This window comes from Cebidichthys violaceus, unplaced genomic scaffold, assembly GCF_023349555.1.
Source record: "Cebidichthys violaceus isolate CVI_PGR_0920_01 unplaced genomic scaffold, fCebVio1.0.p SCAF_68, whole genome shotgun sequence".
NCBI lineage: Eukaryota > Metazoa > Chordata > Actinopteri > Perciformes > Stichaeidae > Cebidichthys > Cebidichthys violaceus.
This window is the reverse complement of record NW_027176905.1, coordinates 284,686-307,635: the sequence shown is the minus strand read 5'-3', so window position 1 is coordinate 307,635 and position 22,950 is coordinate 284,686. Positions and strand designations below refer to the sequence as shown.

Sequence of the window (22,950 nt, the reverse complement as noted above, 5' to 3'; positions counted from 1 at the left end):
CAAAGAGAAACTGCCTAAAGGAAAATACAAAAACAAAACAAAAAAATTTTCTGTCAGTGCAGTCCCCAGAGGATGTAAAACCACAGCAGAGTTCCAGTTTAGTGTTGTCTTAATGCACAGATGGTGAAAAACGATGCTCTGCTGAAGCACTCAGCTGATGCTCTCATTTAGACTGAATTCAACTTTTTTATTTTTTTCAAGGCTTATGGGTCAACACGTGTTATTCAACCTGACAGGCTGAACACGGGTTTCTGTGAATGCTTTAATATTTCTGTAGATAACCCCTGCTCTCACCTATATATTTTGCTCTTCTTAACTAGACAGATACTTGAACCTGAATGGGGGAAAAAATGTGAGTTGTTGCATAAAACCTTCATGAGGTGATTGAAAAGAGAAATGAAATCAAATAGTGTTACATTACATAAGAACATTTGCAGTCTTCACAATGTTACATCCCCAGTGTAAAAGCAATATTGCAAAGCTGGCAGCTCAGGTCATATTTCACATGTCCATAAGTACATTGCAATGTTTTTTTTAGTTCTTATAATTATTCCTATTGTCCACATTGGTCATAAAAAGATCTCCTCCTAAAGTAGGACTGTGATAAAATACACAGTCCTTGTCTTGTGTATTCAACCAAGACTGATATGAGGCTTCAGCAGTCTGAATAAGCCAACTATTGTTCAGTATTGTTTTAAGACGGACTTGTGAACCTATCTTTTACCTGCCGCTTTTTTCCAGATTTTTTGGAGGGTAGTTTACCTTATCTAAATTGATGCGGTACATAGTGCAAAGCCCCTCAAGGAAAATGTGTGATATTGGGCTGTTTAAATTGATTTGACTTTTAGCACACAGAGGTATGATATAAAACTATGTAATATTTCCAATCAATCAATGAATTGTTTAGTGCTAAAAATCTCAGGAACTAATGAAAAATGACCATTGTAAGTGCCCAGAGCATGAAAGACATCCAGATTTCAAACTTTTTACTTAAATAGTCAGTTATTTTTTCTGTGGGAGTGATTGATTGCTTCTCTGGCATGTGAAATAATCAATCACAATCGGTGATCATTTTCCCCCTAAACATGATCTTGGGTATAAACCAAGCCACGAGGAAAAGCGCCAGGCTTTGAAGCAAATTTTACATAGTGACCAGATGGTGGAATTACATTTTCCAAGTCTGTCACGTTGATGCCATGAGGCCCAAAAAGACTTCTTCCCATAGACTTACTGTATATTGGGAAAAAGACATCTGTGACTTAGCAGATGTTTTTTTTTTTTTAGGTAAATCAATTACCAGTGCGAACACAAGGGTAGCCCTTATTTAAATAATCTGTTCCTTTAAGTTATAAAATGCTATAATAGCTGAATTCTCCTTCTTCTGTTCATGTGAATTGGCCCAAGAATGAGGGATTGGAGGTGGGGTTAAAGGAAACGCATGTGAGCTTCCTCTATGGGCCCTATGGATTTATATATGAAATGAAAGGAGATAAGATGGCAAAAATAGCAGCAGTATTGTGTGACCCTACTACACAATTATCATCGCTGATAATTCCCATGAAACTAATAACTGTGCTTGCTTTGACCTTGTGGACATGTCCCCCCTCATCAGATCTCCTGCAGGCTTTATGATTTGCTGTTTCAAGTGTGAACATTCAGCTTTTATGAACAACCAATAGGATTTTTGGCAAGCAAGTATTGCAGCTTTGCCCTTCCCCCAGGTTATTTACAGCCCGCAGAGCTCCATTATTGGCAGTTTGAGGAGTATTTTTCTCAAGTACAGAAGCGTGTGGTTGGGTCTGACTGCAGGACCAGACAGGAGGGTGCAGCCTCTGTTTCACAGATGAGAGATTCAGGGTGGTGAATGGATGCTGAACTTCAGAGGAGAGCAGTGAGAGAGGATTAGAAAGAGATTACATTGGACAAAGGTACACAGCACTACCATTGCATGTGTGTGGTGGCAACTAACTACTAAATAGGAAATGCATTGAACATTTTCTTAATTTACGTAAGTTTATCCAAAACTGAGATATCGTTAGAAAATATGAGAGTATTTAAACTTTGATTTTTACTTATCATATCTCATCCAATTAAAACTTTACTAATAATATTCATTGTAAAGGTAATGTTTACTTAAGTTTGCATTAGGCCGAACAGCGCTCCTTAGCTGTGATATATTCATAATATAACACTGCCTGAAGTGAGCTACTGCTTTTATTAAACAGTCAAATGTATGCTACCAGCTATCTTATTTCTTTATTTCTTATAGGTTAGCTATTATTTCTATGTTGCCAGCGCTTGCTGTACTATATGTGTGCGTTTGTGTTTTTATAACAATTAATATACCGATTAAGATTATAGATTGTTTGTTTATAAGGGAAAATATGAACAGAGACACGCACACACGAAGCTGATGAATAATTTTTTCCGTATTTGCCTCGGACAGACGACCTCTCATGGCCAATTCAATTTAGTTCTGAAGGCGGAACCCTCACTCTGCTGCCAGACTGGAGACTGGACTTACCGGACTCTCTGAACGTGGGATTTCCAGATCCTGCAAGCACTCGTTTCAACGGGGAAAATAACGTTTCATGCACTCCTTCTGCACCACTGGCACAGGTGCACTGGTACTTCTCAGTGACAGGTACTCACAGATGCGCTCCAAGGTCTCCAGTCTGTCAAAATGACGGACGACCTTCAGATTTTTCCATCATTGTTGAAAAAAATTCAAAGTCAGTGACGAAGATATTCGGATAACACAACCTCTGGGATCAGCAGGAATAAAACCGAGCAATTGTAATATTTAGAGCTGCAACGATAATGTTTTTTGGCCTTCAATACCCATCCTGGGTGAGCCAATACTGATTGTTTTTGTTATTGTTTTACAACATCCAGACTATTTGTTTTTCACCACCATTTGGAAAAATCATTTCAACCATCCCAAAGTCAGTGTAAACTGTCAACATTTTTAAATGCCATCCTTTTACTTTGTTACAGATCATCTATAGTGGTTATTTGCATAAAAACACTCAATTCAAATCATTAGGAAATAAAAGATTGTATTTTTTTTCAGAACTGCTTAGAGCTAGTGTTAGAGAGTTAAACACTATATGGCTTTAGGAAACTATGGTGGTCGCTTTTCAGGATTGAGAAAGAAATTGTCAGATTCATCAATATTTCTATTTAACAATCTATTTGCCCGATGACGACATGGAGCATATATCATTTAAGTGCTAAAGTTCCATATAAGTTGTGTTTCCCACTGTCTCATTTGTGTGAACTCTTAAGTCTGATATATTTAACTTGACTTGAAGGCACCATAAATTAAAACAAACCTTTCTATTGAACAGTAAAGATAATAGAAATAAACAGAGTCACCCTTTACATGGGTAGATTTAAACAAATTTTCTTGATTTAGTCAAACTCAGCTGGTGTCTTTACTGCATCACTGTCAGATAACATCTACATGAGATGTGATTTCTATTCTAGAGGAGGTAATGAACTGTTATTAGAGATGTCCGAGCAGTAATTTGCAGTGAATGCAGCCTCGTAGCTCAGAGGAAGCGTATTAGAGCCTCCTTGTTCTCTGATGGCTCCCTGAAAGCTCAGCCATCGTACTATCTGTCTATCATAGAAGTCCCTCTGTTTATGGCCTTAAAAACAGTTGTAATTATTCCCTGAGTGAAATTATTTCATCTGTATGGATGTGGAGCTGAGAACGAGCTTGCGTGCTCAGCAGAAGTCTTTCCACGATTGGTGTTTGTTTGGGTCGGTCCGACATTTCATGTCTTTGTTTATGTAACCTCGAAATTCCTCTGAATGCTTCATGCCAATTAATTTATCATGAGGGTGGAGTGTAGCTGACGGCCCCAGGGCTGTGTGTCTCCTCGTCTATCTGGGGCCATTGCTGTGTGCTTTTAAGGGGACGGATAGAGGATTAAAGAACCTTCAGCCGTCAGCTCAGACTCAGCTGCTTTACTCCCATTCTCTGACTGCCTTAAAATATAACTTACTTTCATATTCTGCCAAAGTCTCAGAAGTTTTTTGAGGGAAATTGTAGTTTTAAATCTGTCAGTTGGCACCAGGGATGTTAAGGGATTTTGCCATAACCAATCCATGATGTACTGATTTGTGCATTTATGCCCTGTGAAAAGGAGTCTCACCACACACGTTTCTGTGTGCGCAAATTTCCACTTGCAAATGTCATGTGACACGTGTGTTTGTGTGTGTGTGCACGTACCTTTTTGTTTTGTGTATGTGTTAGAGTCTTGCCACGCACCTGAAGCGTTGAGAAAAAGATCTGTAAAAAATACCAGAGGGAACCGACATTCCAGTTTTATATTTGCCAAAAAAGTACCTTCACTTGTCAGTGTGAGAGCATTTTGGATATAGAAAATGACCAGGGAGTCATGTGAGACACAGATTAATTACACACATTAGACATCATAGTGTGCAAAAAGTTGAGTTAAAGATATGCGATCTGGAGATCTGCATTGATGCCTTTTAGTCAACGATCCTTGATAAGCTACACTGTGAACAACAAATCCATGTTGAAATTGGCAGGAGGAGAGCTAGTTAAAGTTGGCATCTTATAATACATAATTAAAACTGCAGAGAATACAATCTTTTAATTCCATGTTCATTGTCTGTTTTTATGCAAATAACCACTATAGATGACTTTTACAAAGTAAAAGGAAATTTTATTTAGCCATATAATTAGCTTCATATAACTATAGGTCTATTGAAATATTCTGATTAATAATCTCGAAAACCTTTATTTCCTCAGACAATAATCGTGATAAAAATGTTATATTGTGACATCCCTAGTTGGTAAATGGACTTATACTTGTATAGCGCCTTTCTAGTCCTACGACCACTCGACACGCGTTTACACTACATTTCATTCACCCAGTCACACCCACTCATACGCTGATGGCAGGGGCTACTAGTGGTGTAACAGACCACTGTCGATTCGTGATCCGTACGGAGCCCCCTTCACGGCTGGCAAGCATGTGAACCGCGGATTAATTATACAGTTTAACTTTAACCATCACAGTGTGAAATAAAGTTTGAGATCCCAGCAGAGCATTCTTTCCTGTGTCCCCCAGGTATAACCGGTCGGCCTTTTCTGTCTCTATCACTCTGGCCCTGAATACAAATAATACAAATCCCAAGGAGAACTAGCTCCTCTTCTTGGATGAAAAAGTGGCTGTTCTTTTAGTTTCTCTAACAAAACCAGTTCTCAGGTAACTTACTCACATTGGTTTTAGCACATCTCTATTTTCGTCACGATTACATTACATTACATTTACATTACAGTCATTTAGCAGACGCTTTTATCCAAAGCGACTTACAATAAGTGCATTCAACATTGGTAATCAAAAGAACTACTAGTCACCAGAAGTCATAAGTACATTTCCTTTTCCAAACAAGCATCTAAGAGCATGAAGCAGAGCATAACTCAGAGCCAAAGTACAGTGCAGAAACAAAGAAAAACAGTTAGTGCTATAAGTAATACGAATACAATAAGTGCAACAAGCTAGTATGAAAACAATAAGTGCTAAGTGGAAGGCTCAGGGTAGCACTTCCTGAAGAGGTGGGTTTTCAGCCTGCGCCGAAAGATGGGCAGCGACTCCGCTGTCCTGACGTCAGTGGGAAGTTCATTCCACCACTGTGGGGCCAGGACAGAAAACAGCCGTGACCGGGTCGATCGGCCGCCAGGACCTCTGAGCGACGGGGCAACCAATCGCCCCGAGGCAGCAGAGCGAAGTGGTCGGGCGGGGGTTTAAGGCTTGACCATGGCCTGGAGATACGAAGGAGCTGTTCCTTTCACTGCCCTGTAGGCTAGCACCAGAGTCTTAAACTGGATGCGAGCTCTTACAGGTAGCCAACTATTACCGTTAAAAATGAAGACAATTATTTTCGAAACAGTTTGTCATGAGTTGTTATTCGCATTATAGAGAACGTAGAAATTAGAGAGAAAATGATTTTGATAATCAACTAATCATTGAAGTTATTTGATGGCGAACATTACTTATGCCGAGTCCCAGCAAGTGAGTTGAGAGGATTAATTGATGGATCAACTAAAAGAAACATTTGAATTCAGTCCTTTTTAAGCCATTAGAGCAATTACTGTTATGGATTAATTTAATCTTGTGTCCCTGTTTTCAATCTCTTGCTATACTCTCTCTTGTAACTGTACATCGCTCAAATATTCTGTTTCGCTGTGAAAGTACAGAAGCTAAAGACGCCGTTTCACGAGGACTTTTAACTTGACCGGGCAAGTTTAAAAATTGTAGTTTGCATTCTAGTTTTGATTGGCAATCGTGACAAAGCAGTGTGATTTAGCGCCTGGACTGTTTACACCTCAAAAAACATGTTTTTGACCTCTTTAATTACTGAGCTGTAATCTGAGTTCTTCCTCCACTCACGCATGGATGTGTAGCAATGAGTGTGTACAGTGACAGAGGGGAGGGGGGTGGTGGGCCGATGTACATTTGACCTGGAATAGATTGACAATAATTGATCCAGATGACCCCTCACTGGATTTAAGCCTCTGGCTCACAGCAGGAGGTGGGTACCCCCTGACTCATGTATGAAGATTTACTGTAGCCTACAGTTACAAATACTACACTTGAATTCAATTTGCAGGTACTCCTACTTGTTTAATTCCATTTAGTTCTACTTTAACTCCATATCAGAGTGATGTAGTTTCTGCTTTGCCACGTTTTTCTGAGTGCTGTAGTAACAAGTTACTTTGCAGATTAAGATTTTACACACAAAAAACGAAAAAAAATGTATAACCAAAGTAAATATGATGCATTGTTTTCTATTAATCTGCCAAATAGCTTACTGTACATTGTAATGTTAAATATTGAGGCCTGAGTAAGATCTTACAGATAGAAACATTGTCTTTTGTGGAGAAAAAGAGGGAAAAAACAATATTATGGAGCTTAACAGACCTCCATTGTGACCTGACGTTAAGTAATGATCCAATAATTTGACTGTTTTGTATATGTTCTTGTTGGTATTGCTATTGCACCACCATCTGAGGTATTCAGATCACATCTGGCTCTCTTATCATAAACATAAATCTGGTATCTTGTCTTCCTGTGGGGTTATTTATGTTCGGATGCTTAGCTTAACGTTCGTCTGACCGCTTAAATGAAAAGCTCTTCAGGTTGTCAGATATGAGTAGCTGTCTCCTTCTAGTCATGCAGGGTTTTACTCCCACAACATTTGATTAAGGACCACACAGTTTTGTGTTAATTGGATCAGGTGTGGGTAAAGTACCTACATCACTCCTCTTTACTGCTCCGCAGAACGTTAGACGAGTCTTCTGTGGCTGTCTAGCTGTTGGGGAGTGATTGCTCACCCTCACCTCAGGAGGAGTTTAATCCAGTTTTAATCTGCTCATATCATCAAACCTCGACGTGTCGCATCCTGTCTGAGCTGATTATCTTAACAGGCTTTTCACAGAGCAGCATGAAGACGGGCCAAATGAATGATGGTACATTAATTTCTGTGTGATCCGCTGTGATGGCTCAGGGCTGATGAGCAGTCAGTCATTGTTTCTTATTAAAGCTGGAGTGTGGGACTTTTACATATAAACGGATGTCCACTACATTCAAGCCCTTGCCAATCAAATTCACATAGTGCTGATTAAGCTTATCACCAGCATGGAAATATGCTGTATTTCGCAGTACACCAGCGTTATGGTATCTGGTGACTCCGGTGACTTTCCTGCTCTTGCGCATGCTCACAACATCCCCCCCGCTCCCAGAAGCGCTGTCTTCAAGTCTTCCTGTGCAAATTGTTTTACTATAGCCCTTCTTCTGAACGTAGAGTTTCTTTTCTTTTTTTTATATGGCGCATCCACTCTAGAAATGTTCCTTGGATGCTTTTTATGTTTTTTTTGTCATGGCCTCTGCCATATTCCTAGCTGCAGCTCTGTCACTATGGTCTCTCTTATTTGGTAGTTACTCTCACTGCCAGAGGGGGCAAACACAAGTTCTGCACTTCAGCTTTAAGATGAGAAGATGATCAAATAGAAATCCTGACAGAAACTCCTTCACTTTGATATAAATTCTTATTATTTTTGGCTTTATTGGCTTATTGCCTTAAGAGTCCTGGTTGTCAGTCACGCAGCCACATGATTAGTGTTATTGAGCATGAGTACTTTCATGGTACTGTTGATTTGCTTGATTCATGTCTGATGTTTTGTGAAAGTGAGATAAATGTGGAGGTTTACCACAAACCTTATATCAACCTGAAAAGCTTTATTACAATATCCTTTGCACATGTTTTTCTTTTTTAACCTTGTGAATAATGTCTGGTTGTGTCACAGTCTCTTTACTGTTAGCCACAACATATTTTCATGTGACAAATTGCTGCTAAAAAGGACGTGCTCAAGGACAATTGCACAGTGGCAGTTAAAGGTGATAGAGATAATTAACTCGTACACTGAAATGCTCAAGCTGAAAAAATTGATGCAGTGATTGAATGCTTGGAAGCAACAGCCATGTTGCCTCACTGATGCCCTGTCTGCATCCTCACAAAGACATTGTCCAAACACTGTTACAGATTGAATTCTTAGGTTTAACACTTCTTGTGGGCATAATTGGGCAGAGTTAACGGGTAGAAATAATCTCAGGGGCTGAGTTAAACACCAAAGGGAGCCAAATAAAATCTCAGTTTTTTGGACCAATTGATAGACTGTTGCCAACTTCATAACTCAATTGCTAAACAAGTGATTTTTTTTTTTAAAACTTTATTTCTTAGAAGCGACTGACAACAGTTCATTGAGAACAATTGAACAAGTTGCGATCCAATGTATTGAGACATCAAGTTTGTAAAGCTGTGGTACATTAAATGAGAAAACATGTAACACTAAACTAAAGTCTAAACACCTATCTGTGCAATTGCGAAGCATGCATTGCAAATTAAACATGCAGTAAAATATTGCATGTAATGTTCTAAAATGTACTCAAACAGGAAACCTAACTGTATTCTATCTATAATAGCAAATAGCAACAGCTGTATTGCAACAGCAGCACGTTTAGGAATTGTTTCTGCCCTACTACAATTCAATTGAGTAACTGGACAGCACACACCCATAAGAGAGACGGACAAACACTTCATTTTACAGTCAATAACACACTCATTTCTGGCACAAGAACATTACGATGAATCAGATGACAGACATCCTTTAATTTGTATTGGTGGATATAGCTCCTGTTACAGATTTTATGCCCACATGATTTGATCAGTTTGGATGATTCGCAAAACAGAGAGGAGAAATGTAGTGAACCCTGAATATGAATTAGTCCATATCAATTCTGAATTCGAACACATCATCACAGTTAGATCAGTTATTGTATTATTATTATTATTATTATTATTATTGTATGCAATTCAAACAATAAGAATGTTGATCTTTCAAAGGAAACCACGTAGTTGTTCATTTCAAGAGACTTATTTTCATCTTTGTATATTTACTAATGCTCTTCAGTAAAAAAAAGCAAAAGAATTTCTTATCCGATTAATCAAATAAGCAATGTGAGTGCAGCCCTAAATTGCGGCACCATTAACATTTAAAATAAGAGTTTGGTAAGAGTCAGCACTGAACAACTTTCTGTTGATTCCTGTGGTAGTTGGTGATCTTTTCAGTCTCTTTTTTTTTTTTTTATTGGCAAACATTTTGGCTTGTTACAAAGGGAAAAGCGCGGGCTTCATTCCATTGAATTGTCCTAGTTAGTAATGACAGAGAGTCGGTATACCCAGTAGTGGGACACTGGAACTGGAATGTAGCCATTATTTATGTTATTGATCTCACCTTTCTACAGTTGGCAGCACTGAACTCAATAGACTGATGTCCAGTGAAATAGGACCAGGCTAGATGCAGTCAGTCGGAGACATAATGAGTCAAGCTAGTTCACTACTAGCTTTCTAATCTTTCAAGATCAATAAGTCAATGACAATGAATATATGAAAAATAATTAATATAATAATAAAAACTGTCACATTTACCAGAGTTTGTTCACTTTCACTTTTTAGATGATATGCACCCAAAATCCTCATCTGTTGAGGTTTTTATTTCGAATATTTTTTATTATTGAAGAAATATTTATGTGCTCTGATTGAACAAAAAAAAAGTCAAACCACAAGCGTTTCTGAATCTGTGACTAACTATCATAGAAATACCATTTATGTAGCAGTAACCAAACAACAACACTTATCTAACTTCTGTGAGAAACTGTAAGGCTAGTTATCAGAATATTTGAACTAAAACAAAACCAATAAATATAATTCTAAGAGCCAAGTGTATCAAAAATTTGAGACTTAATAGTTTGCTCTTCATGTCTGCCCCCCCCATCAATCAGTCATATTTATTGTATCTCTTGTCTCTGTCATCCTGGACCTGACTGACACCACAATCTGCTTCCATGGCTATTATGCTGCTATTGTCTTTTGTCAGTTGTAGCTTCAGTAATCTGTGTTGAAACAATAACAATGATTGTTTGTATGCAAATTTACAGTAATTCCAACCAAACCCAGTGGGAACAATGCTTCATATAGACAGTGCTGACCTACATAAATGGTTATTTCTCTTAGTTGCACAAAGAACAAAGCCTCCTCCCCACACACATTATCCTCATTAATATCAATATATAATTGACTTGCAATGTGAACGGCCCATTGCATACATTGACATTGTGCAAACTCTATTAACTGTGTAATGTTGCATGAATTCACCAAAGTGCCCGCGTAGTCCCTCATCCTCTATCCACTGTTAGTCATCACAGCGAGTGAATGGTTCTTCAAAGAGAGCAGAATGGCTCATTGGACTGATAGCGGTTAGCAAATCTTCAGCTTCATTACACCAGGAGAACATCAATGACCTCAAGGTTCCTGACAATACTATTAGGAAATTAAATGTATTTTTGTCCCTATTTATAGCTTCATCATTATACACTTCGTGGAAGAGTGGGGTCCCCAAAGTGCCAAACAAGTCATTGGTTCACACTCAAACAGATGAACAAGATGATAATGATTAGATGGGTATCGGTAGGATTTTATCGATACTAGTACTCTTATCGATACTACTTATCGTTTGGTTCCTTAGCGATACTCTTATCGGTTCTTTTGTGAGAAAAAAAAACAATTAATAAAGAATCAACATTGCTTCATTATTTTTGTATGTATACAAATAGTATTTCTTGAGCAGCAATACAAGACATTCCAAAATCTTTAAAGTACATTCGCAGCTCAACAATTAGCTTATTGATTAGATTTCATTTATTAGACTATTCTTATTGGCAAACTCCATATGGCGCTGCTAACTGTACTTGCAGTGGACAAAGATGGACGTCAGCATTTTTGCAGATTTATATTATGCTTGTTTGGCAAATTCTTTGATAAATTGATGGTTTTACCTCCATTACTTGAGCCAGAGTCAGTGTGTGTGTCAGAGTAAACGACTCTGTGCAAAGTGCAAAGAGACCGTTTGCGAGTCAATACTCCAGGTTTTTACTAATTTGAAACCGGTTCCTGTTTAGAACCGGATTTGAGGGGCATCCCTAAAATTTATTATATATAGCTAATTGTAATATTGGTTACAGATGTTTTTGCCTTTTGGCTTTGATCACTGTACCAATAAAGGGTTTCCTGTATGTGATATTTCCATTGTCCAAGTATGTTGGATTGCATAGCTCATAAGCTCAAATAAACTTAGTAATTTAATTTGTATCATTGTTGCCTTTAATTATTTCATAAAGCAGCACTTAAAATCTTATTATAAGTGCTAGATACAAAAACTGGTCTGTTTGCTCAGAGCACTTCAGTTATTTCTGTGTCTTGCAAATAACAAATTAACTTTAAAAACAACAAAACAAGTTTCAGTTAACACAAACACCCCATTATTTTAATAGACAAGTCCTCAGCTGGGAGATTATTACTGGTCCGGCAGGTGCTCATGGGACAATAATAACACAAACTAATGGAAAACGGCACTACTGAATACAAGTTAATATGTTCTGTTGTGTTTTTCTTTTATAAAGGGAGCAGCCCATCTTCAGCGCCAGAGCTCATGTCTTCCAGATCGACCCGGCCACAAAACGCAACTGGTTGCCAGCCAGCAAACACGCTGTCACGGTGTCCTTTTTCTACGATGCCAGCCGCAGTGTATACCGCATCATCAGCGTTGGTGGGACGAAGGTGGGGGCCCACCACACACATGACTGCACAGATACACATGTATAATTGCTGCTTCATATGTTCACATCACACATTTTGTAATTTGGTTTTAAGTCAAGACGGTTAACTCCCTGTTAACATGTGTAACTCACTTGTTAACAGTATTTTCCTCATATGGTACTAGTATTACATTAGTGTAGGGACTCTTTATTTGTGGAGTATCATATCCTACTGACTTGCACAAAGAGAAAATACATCTGTTTTCAATTTGGTTGTGGCTGTTATGGGTGGGCATGCATTAGTCGAAGTTGCACATTGTCAGCGGAATATTTATAACGCACCCACATCGGCAATAACGCATCCATAAGAACAGTAAAACACACGGGACTCCCAAAGCCGACAGCCTATCTTGGTAGCACCTACCTCTTTATTGTTATCACCCAGTTGTGCCAATTTAGCACCCTGAGACTTAAGTCTTTTTTAGAAGACACCAAAGAAATCTACATCTGGTAACAAATCCACCTCATCAGACTGTTCACTATTTCAGAACAGATAAACACACGCCAAAACAAGCTTTTCCACGTAGCTCTTTTTCTAGCCCGGCTGTTTAATATCTTTCTTTGCACGCACAGTCCTCCAGTAGACCTCCACAATGTTTGTTTTAACTGTAAGTCACACAACCGCAAAGGCTCCAGATTTAGAGGACTACATAATCTAAATGTGACTAGATGTATTAATTTAACAGTGTTATTTATTGTTGCTAATGATCTAAAGAAAAGCATAGAACTCAAAGCCAACAGCAGCCTGTTTACTGTAATTTGCTACTGCACAGTGAAATGTTGGCCTCTTGATCATCAGATAAAAATCTGCATATTTTCTGGTCAAGTGCATGCAAATGAAAAATAACAATGAGCTGTAATGAATTTGGCATTTAAAGACGATATAAATTATTGATTGTGGATATTGTGAATTTTGTCTTTAAAAATGAGCTTCTTTTTAAAACAGACTTTTAAAGCACATTAGCTTGATAAATGCAATTTGAGAAGAAAAAAAACTAACAAACAAATATTAAAGGAAAATGCAAAATATGAATAATAAATGTGCAGAGTGAACAAATGAGTTTGTCTTCGTAGCAAATGAAATATAATATTATTCCAATATTTTTCTCTTCTATCTGTACCTCATTTATATTTTAGGGTTGACCCCCTATAGATTTGGTCTCAACACCCTCTAGTGTGCATATTTGATACATGTTTGATATCTCTCTCAGTTCTTGTTCTACTTTCACCTTGTATTTCTGTGCAGGATCATGTTACTTATCACAACAACGTCCCACTTTTCCTACAGGGATCATTTACCTACTTTTGTGTTCATGTTATGTATTACTTCCTTGTGGTGTCAGGCCATCATCAACAGCACCATAACCCCCAACATGACCTTCACTAAAACCTCCCAAAAGTTTGGCCAGTGGGCAGACAGCAGGGCCAACACCGTCTATGGCCTGGGCTTCTCCACAGAGCAGCAGCTGCAGCAGGTAAACGTCTGGCACACACACCTCAACAACATTAAAATACAATTCTTAAGAGTTTTTAATTTATTCAACACAGAGAGGGTTAGGTGGAAAAAGAGGGACTAAGGAGCATGAGAGTACAGTGATGTGATGATCAAGGCCCCATTTCCCCCATTTCTAATTCATATTAACACGTCTTTTATTCTGTCAGTGTCTGATGCCGTTGGATTATTACACAGAGATACAAAACACCTCAAATATTTCTTCCTCACCACGATACAGGTTTTCACACACTTCCTCCCATGACATTTAATATTTTTATTTTATTAATCTGCAAGACTTTTATTTTGCTTTCAGAGAACATCTGTCACACATATTACATTTTGTTTATATGTATGTATGTACAGTTGTGGTCAAAAGTTTACATACACTTGTAAAGAACATAATGTCATGGCTCTCTTGAGTTTCCAGTTATTTCTACAACTCTGATTTTTCTCTGATAGAGTGATTGGAACAGATACTTCTTTGTCACAAAAAACATTCATGAAGTTTGGTTCTTTCATGACTTTATTATGGGTTAACAGAAAAAGTGACAAAATCTGCTGGGTCAAAAATATACATACAGTAACATGAATTAGCAATTTTGGTGACTTAGAAAGTTGTGTCAATGAAATGAGCTTCATAGCATGGCCTCTTAACTTCTTGTGAGTGATTATGAGTGACTACAGCTGGTGACTTCTCTGAGGCCATTTAAATAGGGCTCATTGGATACAAACGCCCACAAACGTTACAATGGGAAAGTCAAAGGAGCTCAGCATGGATCTGAAAAAGCGAATCATTGACTTGAACAAGTCAGGAAAGTCACTTGGAGCCATTTCAAAGCAGCTGCAGGTCCCAAGAGCAACAGTGCAAACAATTGTTTGTAAGTATAAAGTGCATGGCACTGTTTTGTCACTGCCACGATCAGGAAGAAAACGCAAGCTATCACCTGCTGCTGAGAGAAAATTGGTCAGGAGGGTGAAGAGTCAACCGAGAACCACCAAAAAGCAGATCTGCCAAGAATTAGAAGCTGCTGGAACACAGGTGTCAGTGTCCACAGTCAAGCGTGTTTTGCATCTCCATGGACTGAGAGGCTGCCGTGCAAGAAGGAAGCCCTTGCTCCAAAAGCGGCACCTTGAGGCTCGACTGAAGTTTGCTGCTGATCACATGGACAAAGATAAGACCTTCTGGAGGAAAGTTCTGTGGTCAGACGAAACAAAAATCGAGCTGTTTGGCCACAATGCCCAGCAATATGTTTGGAGGAGAAAAGGTGAGGCCTTTAACCCCAAGAACACCATGCCTACCGTCAAGCACGGTGGTGGTAGTATTATGCTGTGGGGCTGTTTTGCTGCCAATGGAACTGGTGCTTTACAGAGAGTAAATGGGATAATGAAGAAGGAGGATTACCTTCAAATTCTTCAAGATAACCTAAAATCATCAGCCCGAAGGTTGGGTCTTGGCCGCAGTTGGGTGTTCCAACAGGACAATGACCCCAAACACACATCAAAAGTGGTAATGGAATGGCTAAATCAGGCTAGAATTAGGGTTTTAGAATGGCCTTCCCAAAGTCCTGACTTAAAATCCCATTGAGAACATGTGGACAATGCTGAAGAAACAAGTCCATGTTAGAAAGCCATCAAATTTAACTGAACTGCACCAATTCTGTCAAGAGGAGTGGTCAAAGATTCAACGAGAAGCTTGCCAGAAGCTTGTGGATGGCTACCAAAAGCGCCTAATTGAAGTGAAAATGGCCAAGGGACATGTAACCAAATATTAGCACTGCTGTATGTATATTTTTGACCCAGCAGATTTGATCACTTTTTCTGTTAACCCATAATAAAGTCATGAAAGAACCTAACTTCATGAATGTTTTTTGTGACAAAGAAGTATCTGTTCCAATCACTCTATCAGAGAAAAATCAGAGTTGTAGAAATAACAGGGAAACTCAAGAGAGCCATGACATTATGTTCTTTACAAGTGTATGTAAACTTTTGACCACAACTGTATGTATGTATGTATGTATGTATGTATGTATGTATATATAAAGTTAATAGAAAATATATATTTGGATAGATAATTACATGTTGAAATTACAAAGAACAAAAAGGGGTCAGAGGTCCACTACCTCAACAATATATGGAACAAATATTCTTGTAACTCCACATTGAAGCTGCATGATGCATAAGGCAGGCAAGAAGTCAATACATTTTATCTGTTTTTTGATTAAGTTGTCATGTAAAAGTATACTGAAGATTTAAAACGGTGATTTAAGGATGATGTAGACATGGTGCGTTTCAGTTTTAAGGTCGTCTTGGCATACAAGGTGTAACTTTGGTCTTCTGTGTCCACCTGCAGTTTGCAGAGCAGTTTAAGGAGGTGAAGGAGGCGGCCCGTCTGGCCAGAGAGAAATCTCAGGAGAGGTTTGAACTGGCCAACCCTGCGCTTAACATTGCAGCTCCAGAGGTAAAGAACTGCTCTACTTTCTTAAATGTTTTCTTAGTTAGTTTGGCTGATTATAGCATTCCCCAGGTAGAAAATGGAAGCTCCATATTCTCAAAAATACTGACAGATCTGTATAGTAAAAAATGAACATAGTAATAAATGTATTTTGCTATGCTGATTTATAACAATAAATCACCTCATGAAAGCTTTTCTATTTACAGATGTGAAAACATCCACAAAAGACAAAAGTGGGAACTATTTCTTTCTGAAAGGAAAATAAAATGTTTAAAACTGTCCACAGGGGGGTTGTGGATTATCCGGAGTTATCTGGACAATTGTTTCTGAAAAGACACATTACTGTAGAGTTTCTTATTTTCAGTATTTAGATGCTTTGAGCACCACAAATAAGGTTCATTCACCGCCATTATATTGGAGTGATGGAAGAATTCTGAAATAGCAGAGATTTAAAACCAACACTATCTGAATCGAGGATAGTTTCATTCCAAGCATTTAGGTGTTGTGAGGAGTAATCAGCAATAGGATTTTTTTAATTTTTTTTTATTGGTGTGACCATTACAAGGAGCACAAATTGTCCGTTGTGTGCGGATACCACCACAGGAACTGGAACTGCTATTAAGGGTTGAATAACCACTGGTTTTATTCTATGAGCAAAATCTGAAAGCTCACAGTGCAAGTGTTTCTTGTTCAGACTTTAGAGAAAATATATTTTTAAACATTTGAAAAAAGTGTAGACATGGCCTTTAATAAGGATGGACAACAGGTCCAGGATCGTGAAGGGACGTGATGGTGTCTGTGACTCCCAGGCTAATATGACAGAACGGAGCAGTAATATGCCAATGAACTTAGTGGCTTTGTTTCTATTTTAAACATATACCGAATCACGAGGGATTAGATGTAACTCCATCTGGCTCAGTTATTCTCCCGTTGGTTAACTCTATTAAAAGATTTCATGCATGACACATGGAGATGAGAGGCAGAATGGGACATTGGGGCAGAAGGTGTTTGGAGGGGCAGTAATGGCTGGGACAGAAAGAGGGAAGAATGAGGGATCAGGAAAATGGAGTTGGAGAAAGGGAGGAGAGCTGAATCATCTATAATTGAAGGGAATCTGGCTGCTGCTGAAAGGACAATGGCCAGCTTTTATCCTGCCAGCGTCTGTGATTTCTTGGTGGACTTGATAACTCTGAGGTTCAGTTTGAGAAGTGGAAATTTGCCAGCAGTGGAAAATGTTCATCCTTTACCTTTTTCTCACAGTACAAGTAGATCACATCACAAGACACAGAGTTATTCTTTTCTTTTGACATTTACAACACCAAAAATAACAACTAGCACACACTCAGTTTGGGAGGCAGTGATTTAATTGTACAAACATGGCTAACTTTTGAGAAGCTTAAGAGCTGCTATACTAGTTTTGTTTATTAGTTAGTTCTGCCAAGTATTAGTATTAAGAGTGTGTTTGGTTGTTGTAGTGACATAGATTGTGTGTGTGTGTGTGTGTGTGTGTGTGTGTGTGTGTGTGTGTGTGTGTGTGTGTGTGTGTGCGCGCTGATTCAAAGGTCTTTTTTTGCTGCCTGCAAATTTGCTTTTAATGTGTCTTATTTTTTAATATTAACCCTTCAAATCAGATTCAGGATTGGTTTGCTAATCGCTCAGTGTATTTGACATTGATCAGTTACTTTCTTTTTGATCACTCTAATATCCTATCTTTAACTTTTTAGACTGGGAGTTAATGACAAAAGCTTAGTTGGAGATCTGTTTGTAAATTTGTGAAAAGAAAAAATTGGGGACTTTGTAGTCACATGGAAAGTGTCTTAACCACCAGGAAGCTCCTATAAATTGCATGTTGTAACACTTTTTAAATCAACATTGTTACAAACTCCTTTTATAGTGGAAAAAGTATGAATGGAAATGTAACAGTAAAAAAACAAGCAAAGTGGAGAAAACAAAATAAGTAATGAATAAAAAAAGAAAAAAGGTAGAAAAATTGTAAAACAGCTTTCTTCATAAAACTGTAACCAATCGATTAAGATGGAAATTATCCTGTTTCATACATGTGTTATATGATGATATTGCAATTCTTCCCATGTGCAAATTAATTTCTTGCTTCTACATATCTCTTCTTTGGCAGGGAAGAGTTGCTGTAGGATGTAACCGTATATGCAGTAACCGTATATGCAGTACTCTGAAACACTAGTGTTCCTGTGTAGGAATAAGAATGGAAAATGATTAATGAATAAGATGCAGTGAGGAAATGAAACATGAAACTGCTGAATTCAGGCCCTCAGTGGGATTTGCAGAGTCAAACTGCACACATAGAGGTCAGGGTCAGTAAGCAGAGGGGTTACATCATGTTACCATGGCAACCAGGTAACAAAACTCACAGAGCAGACAGACAGACAGACGTCATTGATTTTGTCAGGCAGTAAACACAGAGGTGTTGTCATGGTTATTATGGCATCCACTGACTCACCGCTGCACATTTTAAAACACCAGAGTGCTGACTCTCTGAAGCTGTGTAATATGGAAATAATAGCCCGTCAAAGTTGTTATGGAGTGTGAGTACATGAGTTTATAAACTACAGCCAAGTATTGATGGCAACTCTGTCAGTTGAAAGCTCTATTAAGGATGATATGGCTTTCATTTACCAAACTGTGAGTACCGTTTAAAGCTCTCCGCAAACACCAGAACAAAAATATTAAAAATAACTAATTTGTGTAGAAGTTGCAAAGTTTGCCAAAAAAAATATCTTGAATTGAATGTCAGTGAATAGAACAAAAATCCAAAGTGTCTCTTGCTACCAAATTCAAAAAGTCAGGAGGTAAAGGAAGAATTTGTAATAATACACATACTAAATATGCAAACCTTACACCACGATAAACCTACTGAAAATGTTTATATGCTGGAGGGGAGCTGCAGTATTTTGCCTTGTTTTATTTTCCTCTACTGTATCTGTATGTTTTGCATCACACTTAGCTGGTCAGTAACCATCTACCCTATTGCAGAGGTGTATTTGTGCAGCCTCAAGCTTTACAGAGCACATTTTCTGCCTCTGATATGTGGATGGCAGCAGGGGATCAGCATGCAGTAAAGCTTCAGCTTCAAGGCATGTTTGCAGAGCTCAGAGATGAGATGGAGGAGGAGATGGTGAAGTTCAGTGAGATAAAGAAGAAGAGTGGTAAACAGAGCAATATAGAGCGCATTGTAGAACTGACAAGTACAAAGACGTAAAACATGCTCATGCCATGAAATTGTATTTATGGAATATATTAATTTTTTTTGTAGATTCTTGATTTAAGGGTTTTAGTATTGACCATTGTCAATGCCCTGTTTATGTCATCTGTTGTGCAGTATGATATAGCTTAAACAAGAATTTGCAATAGTAAAGAGGATGGCTAGTCATTGAAATATAAGATAAGCTAGTCTTAAGCATATTTACTTGGGGTAGGAATCACAAGAGGCCCCACGATGCAATACTATCATGATGCGATATTATTGCGATTTTGCAATATACTGATTGCAGTGTGCAGAATTGTGTCATCTAGCCGTGAGTTTGCAGATTCCAACCAGCATAGCACCTACCCTCTGGTCCCCCCCACAGGTAAAACTGTTTGCTCTGCCCTGACTTTTGCCGTTGTTTGCACTATTAGTTAGTTAGTTAGCTGCGAGCCACTTTGCCATGCTGAGAGACGTTAAAAGGCAATAGAAATGCTCCGAATCTTGTATTATGCACCTTTGATAATATTATATTCCATTTCTGGCAATATATCCACCCTAAATGCTACACACTACAAAAAAAAGAAAGAATTATTTGAACAAATTATTTAAACAATATTCATCTTATATTCAGTTAATAGAGTTGAATAACATCCAGTTTAAAGTCACTTCAAATAAACACAATATTGACACCATGACGTGGTGTTAATGAGCTCATCTTGCAGGGCTCGTCAGACAAAACAAAGGTTGGAAACACAGAGCCACACAGTAAAGCTAAATAAATGTCAAAAAGAGTGCAGAAGAGATAACATCTCTGCCCATAAATCCTCTGAACAGCAGTGTAAACACAGCAGGACACAGAAGCTGTTTCCCTCATCTGACAGGTAACAGCTGTCATTTGTTTGCGCCTGCTGATTGGAGCTTTTTTCCTCTGCTATCTCCAGCCGTACATGGTATCCATGCAGAGGCTGAGAGGCAAACAGAAATGCCAGTTATCAATATTTTAAACCACAGACTTGGCATTAAAACAAGCTAAAAAGAAGTATGTGTGTGTTTTGGGCCGTGTCTGTTGTTTAGTTGGAAGGGCAGGTGCTTCAAGGGAAACATAAGCATGTACCTCTGATGCATGGACACATGAATAAATAAATCAGGTGTGTGTCTCAGTGAAATGGGAAACAGAGGCTTTATAAAGCTAAAGGAGCAAATGCACTGATGCTCAGATAAATAAGTAAACAGCATAGATGTACTTAAGATGAACAGTGGTGCAGAGACATCAGCTCTCAGGAAAGCAGTTGCATATTAAAGTATCTGGGATTTCCATCGATTTCAAAGCAAGCCTCTCAAAACTCCAAACCTCAAAGCAACTTAAAAGTAACTTTGGGGTTGTTGAAATACAACACAAACATCCATATTTATTTTTGATAATTAGATAAAGAACAGAAAAACAAAAGATAATTTGATGGGCATGTTTTTTCTGTCTCTATCAATGATACTAAGCTCACTTACTGCTCTCTTCCCAGAGATCACATGTCACTCAAACAACAGGGACGGTACTGTGACCTCTTCTTATTTCAATACAGTTGGCTTTTTTTTTGTTCAGCCTTCAGTTGCAGTCACTGCTCCTCCTCATGAAAATGAATCAATACCTGTGCAGAAACAAAGATCAAACACAAACAAAGTTGAAAACTTGGTGAATGGTAAAGCTTTCATGAACTGGGCATCGCTGTATGTATTGTCAAAATAATGGCATGGTTTTATTTATCTATGATCTACATTTCTTCTTCTATTTCTCCTCATCTGGCACTTCCCTCTCCCTTTCCCCGATGCATCATGGGACATCTGCATCCCTCAGCTCTCCCAGGTGCGTAAAAACACACACTCCAGCCAACAATCAAAAAAACAATACAAAGACAACCATCTTCTTTTGTCTAAGGGACTGCGGTGTTCGTAGTCATGCGTCTCAGCGTTGCATGGACTATCATGTTCAATAATTCATCTGGAGTCTGATCAAAGTTGACTTCAGAGCAAATTTAGCTTCAGAGCACAGCTGGTGTTTGCTACAAAAGAGGAAAAGCTTTGTCAACCACGGCACAACATGTAATTTAGTCTGCACAGTCTATCGAAAATATACAGAATATGGAAACATTAAGATTAATTCATCTGAATTTACTTCATCAAATTTGAGAAGATCCAGACGGCAGACTTCAATGATAACCTTGAATATCCCCTGAGAACAGACAGCACGCAGAATTGTCCTTTTTAAAAGTGAAAATTCTTTTGAACTCTGCTTAATTAGTCTTTGGTCGCAGGCTTGTGCTCTTGAGTGTCTGCCTTGTTTCCACTCAGCCTGTTAGTGAACAACATACGGAAAAACTGCTGTAAATTTGTAATCCCATTTATGACTTAAACATGATCCACAGTATGAATTATTCAGAGATACGCACAGCCGATCCGTTGGCTTTGGGGCCGGACTGGAGTTGTCTTGACTTTGATTTTTCCCGTTCTCGGGTTCCTTCCTCTGGACACTTTGTTCGGCTGTGTGTTTTATTTCCATATTCATCCACGATGTCGGACAGAGAGCTGCTCAGCTATAGATAATATACTATCGTCCTCAGGGGAATACACTCAGGCTTGCTCAAATTAATAATACAAGTTTTTTCTATAATAAGTGCAGGGTTGTACTGCTTCAGTGAGGCACTTGGTCGTTGACAAGTTCAGGTTTAGGTTACCACACAGAAAGAAGAACGACTCTGGATAAAGAAATGTGCCCAAGTTAATTCATCTGCATGCTTTTAAAAAAGGAGACTTTCTTTCAGCGTTTGCTTTCAGTCTTACACCCCACAGCCTCAAACTGAGGAAAATGGTTCACAAAACTGTGTGAAAGGAAGCTTGATCCCATTTCTGGGCAGCAGAGAAGGAAAATATCAAAGCAGATTGGTTAGACTTGACTGTGCCAGGCTGGTGTCAAGCTATCCGCATGTTGTAGTATATGTCATATTCAAAGTCTCTTTTTGAAATGAGAGGAACATAAATTACTCTTCTTGTACTGCATCACCATTCAGTTTATTTAACTTTAATTTTATACTGTAGGTTACTCCTAATGAAGTATCAAAAAAGAAAAGCAAATGCTGCGGTTTACTTAACTTATAAATCTCCCAGGGACAAAATATATTCCCAAATAACTTGATGTCCAAATGAAACAACCGAGCTGCAAACAAGCAATGAGTTCAACCTTCTTGTTGTTCCATGGCTCGGATCCATTCAGTGTCGAACTAAAGGCCACAGGTGTGATATGTTTCTGTGAGACACCAACTGTACTGATTGGAGCCCTAATCTCTACTCCAAAACACAGACTTCTAGCTTTCAAGACAACTGCATTAGTTAATATTAACTAGCAAGTACTAGTTAGTATTAGTATTGGTGATATTATTAAGGTTCTAGTTGGTTGTAGTGGCATCTAAACAACAACAACAACAACAACAACAACAAAAAACAGTCAGATGGAACACTATTCAATTATTAAGTTAAC

The 22,950-nt window shown here is 38.4% G+C and overlaps 1 pseudogene; it reads left to right on the top strand.

Moving 5' to 3' along the window:
* The window catches only part of LOC137890697 (homer protein homolog 3-like), a 36,343-nt pseudogene that overhangs the window by 5,899 nt on the left and 7,494 nt on the right, over positions 1 to 22,950 (top strand).